The sequence below is a fragment of the Callithrix jacchus genome, chromosome 11 (assembly GCF_049354715.1).
Source record: "Callithrix jacchus isolate 240 chromosome 11, calJac240_pri, whole genome shotgun sequence".
Taxonomy (NCBI): Eukaryota; Metazoa; Chordata; class Mammalia; order Primates; family Cebidae; genus Callithrix; species Callithrix jacchus.
The window spans coordinates 18,932,132-18,941,767 of record NC_133512.1 but is presented as its reverse complement, the minus strand read 5'-3'; the positions used below and the strand labels follow the sequence as shown (position 1 = coordinate 18,941,767).

At 41.3% G+C, this 9,636-nt stretch overlaps 1 long non-coding RNA gene and 1 pseudogene across 1 annotated transcript; both read right to left on the bottom strand.

Moving 5' to 3' along the window:
- Window positions 1-436: 436 nt before the first annotated feature.
- Window positions 437-3,219, bottom strand: LOC100406486 (catenin delta-1 pseudogene; annotated as a pseudogene).
- A 4,646-nt stretch (window positions 3,220-7,865) lies between these two features.
- On the bottom strand, window positions 7,866-8,380 carry LOC144578219 (uncharacterized). The gene is made up of 2 exons (XR_013523667.1): window positions 8,229-8,380; window positions 7,866-8,072 (listed from the first exon to the last, which is right to left on the bottom strand). It is a non-coding gene; the product is annotated as an uncharacterized LOC144578219 (long non-coding RNA).
- Window positions 8,381-9,636: the final 1,256 nt, after the last annotated feature.

Sequence of the window (9,636 nt, the reverse complement as noted above, 5' to 3'; positions counted from 1 at the left end):
TTCTTTAATCAATGTTTTACCATCTTTTCTGTTAAATCTTTTTCTTCTTTGGTTGAACTTATTTCTAAGTATTTTATTGATGCTTTTGCAAATGGAATTGTTTTCTTGATGCCTTTTTCAGTTAAATTGTTGTTTTTTTAAAGAGAGATAACAAGAACATAGGCACGGGCAAAGATTTCATGACAAGGACATCAAAAGCAATTGCAACAAAAGCAAAAATTGGTAAATGAGATTTAATTAAACTAAAGAGCTCTTGCACAGCAAAAGAAACTCTCAGCAGAGTAAACAGACAGTCTACAGAATGGGAGAAATTTTTGCAAACTATGCATTTGTCAAAGGTCTAATATTCAGCATCTATAAGGAAAGCATCTATTTGTTAAATAAATCTACAAGAAAACAAACAACAACATTAAAAAGTGAGCAAAAGATATGAATAGACACTTCTCAAAAGAAGACATACATGCACCACAATCATATGAAAAAAACTTGGCCGGATGTGGTGGCTAACGTCTGTAATCCCAGCACTTTGGGAGGCTGAGGCCAGTGAATCATGAGTTCAGGAGCTTGAGACCAGCCTGACCAACATGGTGAAACCCTGTCTCTACTAAAAATACAAAAATTACTTGGGCATGGTGGCACATGCCTGTAATCCCAGCTACTCAGGAGGCTGAGGCAAGAGAATTGCTTGCACCTGGGAGGCAGAGGTTGCAGCGAGCTGAGATTGCACCACTGTACTCCCGACTGGGCAACTAGAGCAAAACTCCATCTAAAAAAAAGAAGAAAACCCTCAACATCACTGATTATTAGAGAAATGCAAATCAAAACCACAATCAGATATCATCTCATACCAGTCAGAATAGTTATGAAAATGTCAGAAAATAACAGATGCTGGTGAGGTTGTAAAGAAACGAAACACTTATATACTGTTGGTGGGAATGTAAATTATTTCAACCACTGTGAAGACAGTGTGGTGATTCCTCAAAAACCTAAAGACATAAATATCACTCGAGTCAGCAGTCCCATTACTGAGTATACACCAAAGGAGTATAAATCATTCTATTATAAAGACACATGCACATGAGTGTTCACTGCAGCACTCTTCACTGTAGCAAAGATAGGGAATCAACCTAAATGCCCATCAGTGGTAGAGTGAATAAAGAAAATGTGGTACATATATCACATTCTCGAAGTTTCCAGCAAGCTTCACTCCTCTCTGAGCTTACATTCCTAAGGCAGCCAGAGGTGTTGGTGAGCACTGATTTCCATTCAATATGATGTGGCTTACAGTCTTCATTAGGTTCCTACTCCTGACCAGAATGAGGAATGATCCCTTCATCTGTCAAGACATGCAGTGCGTGGTCCACAATCTCCGTTTTGGTTGAGTCATGGTATGAGAGATTCCACAGGGTTCTGGTAATGACTTTGGTAAGGTCCATATCAGGAGCCTTTTGGAGCAATCACACATGGGCAGGCACACCACCACAGTTTTTTACGGCAATCTTGTTATCCTGGTCACGTCCAAAAGAGATATTCTTGAGAGCTTCACAGGCTGCAAGGTGCACTTCCTTTTGGGGGTAGTCTAACAATCCCACCAGTATTGGGATGCCCTCAAGCTTCCACACGTCCGTCTTCACCTTGTCATTGCAGTAGCATAAATGTTGCAGGTAAGCAGCTGCATTGGACTTGACAGCATCTAAGCGAAATTCAAGCATGGCGATCACCTCTGGCAGCTCTGGCTGTCTCCAGTTAGGAGGTGGGGGCCCTCCTTTGCGCAACCTATCCAAGCTTGCTAAACTTCCTTGCTCATGCTGGGCCAAAGGAGCCGAAGAGTACTGATCTGATGGCACCTCCTCGCCAATCATATCTTCATAGCTCCTGAGGTGCCGATGAGGGTCAGAGGGTGTCCCAGTCCGAAAGGCAGTGCCGTAATCAGACATCATACTGTAATCCAGGTCCTCATAGCCCATACTACGCTGGTCATCCTCCAGCCCATAAGGCTCTGGATGAAAGCGATGCAGGTCTGCTCTGCTCCCACCTACCCGAACCTGGGGTTGAGGCCCATAAACATCCTGTGTACTCGGTGCCCAATAGCCTTCCATGCTGGGCCTATACCGCTTCTCAATGTGGGTCACCCGGGACAGACTGCCATAGTTATAGTTATCATTGCCACCTGGATAACCGTCTTCATAGTGGCAGCTATATCCATCAGGAGGGTAGTGGAAGTTCCTGGAAGGGTGGCAGTGCCTGCTTGCGGCACATAGGGACCAGGTCCCCCATTGCCATTCCTGCAGAAGTCACGATCCAAAGTCTGGATATAGCAGATATAGTTAGAAACTATATCCACGTCCCCCATTTCCATTTAGACCATGCCTAAACCAGGTCCCCCATTGCCATTCTTTGGGTCATGACCCAAAGTCTGGATATAGTTAGAAACTGATGACGCATAAGCAGGCTACCCGTCTGGTCCCACAGGGACTGTCCGTACTGTCTGTGTGGCCACAGTCATCACTACTTTCTTGACCGCGGTCTCTGTGCACTGAGTGGTCCCATCATCTGAGGTCTCCAAAGAGACCACAGACATGGCTCCCTCAGCTCCTCCTGGGTTTAAGTCTCCACAATCTGCCCCAGCTCCCGCATCCTGGGGACACTGCTATTCAGAAGGTGACTGTGATCCTGATGCCGGCGGGTGACTGTGCCATTGGCCACGTGGGTTGGCATCTCTTGGCGAGATCCGAACGTGTTCCAGCTGCGCCGAGACGTGGTGCCGTTCCTCCTCCAGCGCTCGGGTCAGCTTCTCAAACTGGGCCTCTTGTTCCTTCACAGAGGCCAAGATGCTGGCGGTCAACTCCAGCTCCGAGAGGTCCATGGAGGTAAGGGGCGGAGTCCCCGCAGGGCAGGGTAAAAAGGGATGGTGAGTCACAGAGGGAGAAGGAGGGAGAGAGACCCCCCCACCTCACCCTAAGAGAAGGTCGCAACTGATTGGTTTCACACAGAGAACTGCCCAGTCTAGAGTCAAAAAATCATGGAAGAAGCATCCCAGCCACAGCCAGGAGGAAGCAGGAAGCAGAGAGCTCAAATGTGGAGCTCTAAAAAGCAGTCCTTTAAGAAAGAAACCCAAGGCTTCACCAATGTGCTGAGGACAAATCCTGCAAGGCAGTTGCTTTTGCGCCACCTCTTCCTCCTTTCAGGATCTTTCCTGCTCTTCTTTCCCTCTCTCTCCCTAGCTCTCTGATTTTATGCCGCTATAAAAAAGAATGAGATCATGTGCAGGGACGCAGATGGAGCTGGAGGCCGTTATCCTCAGCAAACTAGTGTAGGAACAGAAAACCTAACACCACATGTTCTCACTCACAAGTGGAAACTAAATGATGAGAACACATGAACATATAGAGAGAAACAACACACACTGGGGCTTTTCAAAGGGTGGAGGGTGAGAGGAGAGAGAGGATCGGGAAAATTAGCTAATGGGTACTAGGTGTAATACCTGGGTGATGAAATAATCTGTACAGCAAACTCCCCTGACACAAGTTTACCTGGGTAACAAACCTGCACTTGAACCCCTGAACCTAAAAGTTAAAAAAAAAAAGGGCAACCAATTTTTGTATGTTGATTTTTTATCTACTGAAGTCATATATTAGTTCTAACAGTTTTTTTGTGTGTGGAATCTTTAGGTTTTCTCCACATAGAATTATGTCACCTGCAAACAAATAATTTTGCTTCTTCCTTTCTAATGTGGATGAGTTTTTTTTAAATTCTTGTTTAATTGCCCTTGCTAGTATTTTTAGTACTTTGTAATAGTGAGACTGGACATTCTCACCTTGTACCAGGTCATAGAGGAAAAGCATTCTGTTCTTTCCACTGATTATTATGTGAACTCTGAGCTTTTCATAAATGGCTTTTATTGTGCTAAGAAATGTTCCTTCTTATACCTATTTTGTTGAGAGTTTTTTCTCATGAATGGATGTTAAACTTTATCAATTTCTTTCTGCATGTGTTGAGATTATCGTGTGGTTTTCATCTTTTATTCTATTAATGTGGTGCATCTCATTTATTTATTTGCATCTAGGAGATACATTCCACTTGGTCATGGGGAATCATCTTTTTGATGTGTTGTTGAATTCAGTTTGCTAGTATCTTGATGATTCTTCCATCTATGTTTATCAGAGATATTGTCTTGTGGTTTTCTTTCTTGTGGTGCTTTTGTCTGACTTTGATGTCAGGGTGATGCTGGCCTCGTGAAATGAGCTTGGAAGCACTTTCTCTACTTCAGTTTTCTAGAAGAGTTTAATAAGGAGTGGTATTACTTCTCCTTTGAATGTCTGGTAGAGGCCATATCATCCTGGGCTTTTCTTTGTTGTGACATTTTTAAATCACCATGTCAATCTTCTTATTTGTTATTGCTCTGTTCTGGTTTTTTATTTCCTCTCAATTCAATCTTGATAGGTTATGTGTTTCCAGAAATTTATCCATTACTTCTACATTATCCCATTTGTTGGTATGTAATAGTCATATACTAGGCCTTCTTTATGACCATTTTATTTCTGGGGCATCTGTTGTAATATGTCCTCTTTTATTTCTGAATTTGTGCATTTGAGGAAAACCTAAGTTAAGTGGTTTTCTAGAAGGTCACTGATGGCCAGTGGGCTTCTTTGCAGCCTGATTACTAAAGTGTGTTTCTCTGTGTCCCCAGCGCCTTATTTAGTGCTTGGCACATAGTTGGTGCTCAGTAAATAGCTCTGGAATGAATCAACAAATAAATGGATAAGTGATTAATGAATGAACAAACTTATGTAAAACTTAAGTCTCATGTATCTTCTGAGACACTCAACATTAAAAAATCTCATGGACAAATGATTTTGAGATTATCCTTCATACCGTCTTAAGACAATGCACACTGGCATAGTTGACAAATCAGAGAAGGTGACCGTGAGTCAGTGTGACTCATCTAGTAGGCCAATGAGACCAAGACATAAGAATGCTACAGTGTCTTAAGCACATTAAAGGGCAAATATATGGAAGCTGTTAGTGGCACATTCATAGGAAGTCCACACTATTCTCCACATTGGTGTTAATGCACAGAATGTAAATCACATCTCCTCCCTCCTCAAAATATGTCTTTATCTCCCTAGAGCTCATAGAAGTTCCAACTACCCACAATCAAGTTAGTTTCAAGGCCTCTGCTTTCTGACCTGACCCATGTGTGAGGTGTGGTACACAGAAGATCTGCTGTGCCATAGCTAAAACAGCTAAGTTCCCTGGAACACGTCACATACCGATTGGCTCTCTGAAGATTCACCTTCAGGCTTCACAGCTAACTCAGAGCCCAGAAAACCAATCAGAGGGTAAGGTGTGTTCATATTTGAAAGGTCTAGGTATGAAAGCATTAATTTGTCTTTTTCTTCACAGAAAGAAGCAGTATATGTGTATAATAGACATCTCATATGGAACATTAGATTGTATATATGGTACTTGTATAAAAGAACAATGTATACATGTATATGTTTATGGTACATATGTGTATACATATATAGAATGTATTCTTTCTTTTTTTTCTTTTTTTTTTTTTAGACGGCGTTTCTCTCTTGTTACCCAGGCTGGAGTGCAATGGCACGATCTCGGCTCACTGCAACCTCCGCCTCCTGGGTTCAGGCAATTCTCCTGCCTCAGCCTCCTGAGTAGCTGGGATTACAGGCACGCGCCACCATGCCCAGCTAATTTTTTGTATTTTTAGTAGACACGGGGTTTCACCATGTTGACCAAGATGGTCTCGATCTCTTGACCTCGTGATCCACCCGCCTCGGCCTCCCAAAGTGCTGGGATTACAGGCTTGAGCCACCGCGCCCAGCCCTAGAATGTATTCTTACAAGACAAGATCTGCAATGAACATTCTTACAACTTTATATTTATTCTCATTTTCAATATTAGCAAAGGTTTTTTTTTGTTTTTTTGTTTGTTTGTTTGTTTGTTTGTTTTTTGACACTAGCAGGAGTCCTAATAGACGCTGTTTTAAAAGAAGCTGAAAAAAGGAAAATCTGATTTGACCACACACACATTGGATTCTTCCCCTGACAAAGGTTCTATTGATTTTAGTATATGCAGTGAACTGAACAATTCTAATATTCAGTGATGGAGAAAGCAATGAAGAAATATATTGGGAAGTGACAGGAGTTTGATCAATTTAAAACAAAAAGCTAAGCAATATTAAAAAAAAAAACTGTAGTTAAATCAGTCAGGCTATAAGTTTCTTTCCCTCTGAGAGATAAGCCGGCCAAGAAAGAGTGTTCATTTTCTTTTGAGGAATTCAATTTATAAATCAAAATATACGTATTTTGGTTATTTTCTACAATAGTCTTTCATTATGATCAACAACAGTGATATTGCCTAAGACAGACAATGAGAGAGTTGAAGGAAGTATTCTTTAAAAAAAAAATGCAAGAAAGGGCAGAGGGACAGGTAGAAGGAAGGAAGAAATGAGATGAAGAGAGAGGCTTTCAGCCAACAGAAATTGCATTATTTTCAGTCTCACTAAAAAGTAACTCCAAGAAAATAAAGAATACGATGATACAATCAAGACAAAAGATTTTAAACAATGTGATACATCTTTGCAGTTAGATGTAGCTGTGTGCGATGTTAGCTTAAAAGAAAGTGAAAGAGAGGTAAATCTATTTTTATCCTTAAGATGTACTTACAATTTTTTAAGTTAATTGATTTGAATGACAGTTGTGGATAACGAATGAGCTACAGATGTCCAATTCCAAAATCTCAAGTAAAAAAAACGTGGCTTATCAGTACTTTTTGAGAAAAGATATGAATTTAACTGCCCTTCTTTTCACATAAACCCTTCTGTCTTTATGAAATATCTCTGGCTCCATCTTCAGAGAAATAATGCGTGTGCAGCCTGGGAAGAGAGACTGTGACCAGTTTATCAACACAACTCAGCACACTGCCTCCCTTCTCCCAGGACCAGACCACTTTCCTGGACTGCCAGGATGCCAGGATACAGACTTTATTTCCTAACCCTGGTCTTCAATGCTGAAATTATTCTTAACAAGTCAATAGTAAATTTATTTTCAAGATAATCGCATAAGCTATTTGGAAAGGAATCCTATATCGGGCATGTTGCTGGACAATTTGCAAGCCTCCAGCGTTTCCTGGAGTGTTTCAGAAGGAAGAACAAACAGCAAGGCAGGTTGTAGGGGGTGGATGGTGAGCTCTAGTGGTTAATCTGCCTTTGAATGGTTATTAATCAGCTTTGCATGCCAAAAGCTGAATATTCAGGAATGCATTCCAATTCGTAATTGGAAAGTTTCATTCTAGCATTCTAACCAAATATTTGGTTCAGAGAAAGTACCCTCGTAGAGCACAGATTAACAACCTCGAGTGGCAGCCGTGGCAGTGCGGCTCACTTAGGAATCTCAGGTGTCAGTGCTCTGTGTGCTGTGTCACTGTCACACATGAAGCAGATTGGCTGACACCTTGACAGCTACCAGTCCTATAAAATATGTGGAACTCTAGCCATAGGAATCAAGGCTTTTGAGGCAAGAGATAGGGTATTGTTCAAGGTCAAGGAATAAAAGAGAATAAAAATTTAGATTTCCTTTTCCCCTCATGCAGCCAACATCAAAACAGATTAAAACTGTTAAGCTCACAATTACAAGGAGAGTATGCTTTTAGCGGTACCTCATATAACAGACCAGGAAATTTTTATAGGATATCTTTAAAAAGCCATCCCACAGTAATTCACCAGACACTTGCAGGCAATAATGAAAGTGCCTGGAATGCCTTACTATTTCCAATAACTGAAACTTAAACCCAGGAGAGTCAATACGTACATTATTTATGTTTTTCAATAAAAACTAATTAAAGATACTTAAGTTTTTAGTCATGGTCGGAGAAATGTAATTGAGCAGGCTCAGATTTAGCAAGCCATTAATTGAGTTCTCGATAAGGATCTGAATGAAGAAGGAATCAATTGCTTCTGAATTTCAGCTCTTTTCGTTCTGCATTCTGCAAGCAGGCAAGGAAGGAAGACTATGGTGCCATCATCTCTCAGTCTTCTTGTCTCTCAGTCCCTGGGGGAAAGAATATTTTAAAAGCACTGTTAGAAACTCTCAAAAATGATGCTTGAGATGAGATATGTTTTTAATTTTTCAGCTGGATCATTATATCTTAAGAATGTAAATAGTGGCAAATGCCAATCATTGAACTTGAAAAAAAGGAAGAATTACCCACAAGACGTTTAAGTCACTTATAACTCCAATTCTTTTCCCTAAAGCTGCCTAGAAAACACTCCAGTTCTATTTTAAAGATGTTTTTACGTTCACAAAAGGCCATCGCACAGGCTTGCTGCTGGCTGCTGCAAAGGGAAATTCAAATTCTGGCAAACTGCTGCTTTCATCTGGTCCTTGAACAAAGAAGCTATTTTGAAATTCTGATGGCATCTTGGGGAAAACAAGACATACCCCAAAATTTAGAAAATAAACATAGCTTATTGCCTAACACTCTGCATGTAACAACTAATATCCCCAAGGAAAATGTAGAGTCTGGTAGCAGCACCACATTCTAGAATTAAGATGATACATAGATCAAAGGCAGCATTTCTCCAGTGAACCTTTGTTTACCGGTACAGGAAACCATGCCTTGACTCACAGCAGATTTCTCCAGCCCTCGCCCTGATGAGCAATAATGGCATCTAACAAACCAATGCAATGCTAAGGAATGGGGGCACCAATTAAATGTCACAGTAGCTAATTTCAGTTTTGCTTCACAGGATGTTTTCCCCAAGGAACGTAGCTCCTCTTGCAGAAAATATGCCATCAGCTTCAATTCAACACTAGGATTCTCCCCTAATTGTCCATTGTGGTCCTGCTCCACACACAGTGCCCATTGAAGATATATCATTGCCTTGATAACACTCTTGACTTCCTTGGGCCATGAGAAATCACAGGTCCTCTCAACTCACTGGGATCTCTGTGTCTTTCATTTGGAAGAGCACTGTGATATCTGGTGATATGCCTTCTACTACCTTTAGCATCATGCAAATAATGCTAAAATACATCCTTATCTGCTCACCTGCAGTTCCATGTTAAACATCCATTTGCTCCACTGGAATGGAAGCCTGAAGAGACGAGAGCCAATAATGTGAGGTTTGGTGTGCTATCCAGAGAAGCCTAGCATGCATGCTGCAGGAAAGCAAAAACTATTTCTTAAATTTATGCAGAAATAAATCATACAATTGGGTTTTTCCATGATTAGAATTTAACTTTTTTTTTTTTCTTTTTGAGAAAAGATCTCATTCTGTCCCCCAGCCTGGAGTGCAGTGTTACAATCTTGGCTCGCTGCAGCCTCTGCCACCTAGGTTCAAGCAATTCTCATGCCTCAGCCTCCTGAGTAGCTGGGATTACAGGCGTGCACGACCACACCCAGCTAATTTTTGTATTTTCAGAAGAGAGGGGGTTTTGCTGTGTTGACCAGGTTCTCGAACTTCTGACCTCAAGTGATCCACCTGCCTCAGTTTCCCAAAGTGCTGGGATTACAGGCATGAGCCACCACACCTGGTCAGATTTTAATATTCTTGGTACTAATAATACTATATAGCAGCTTATACAATTTAATGTGACTCTTACATACCAGTGC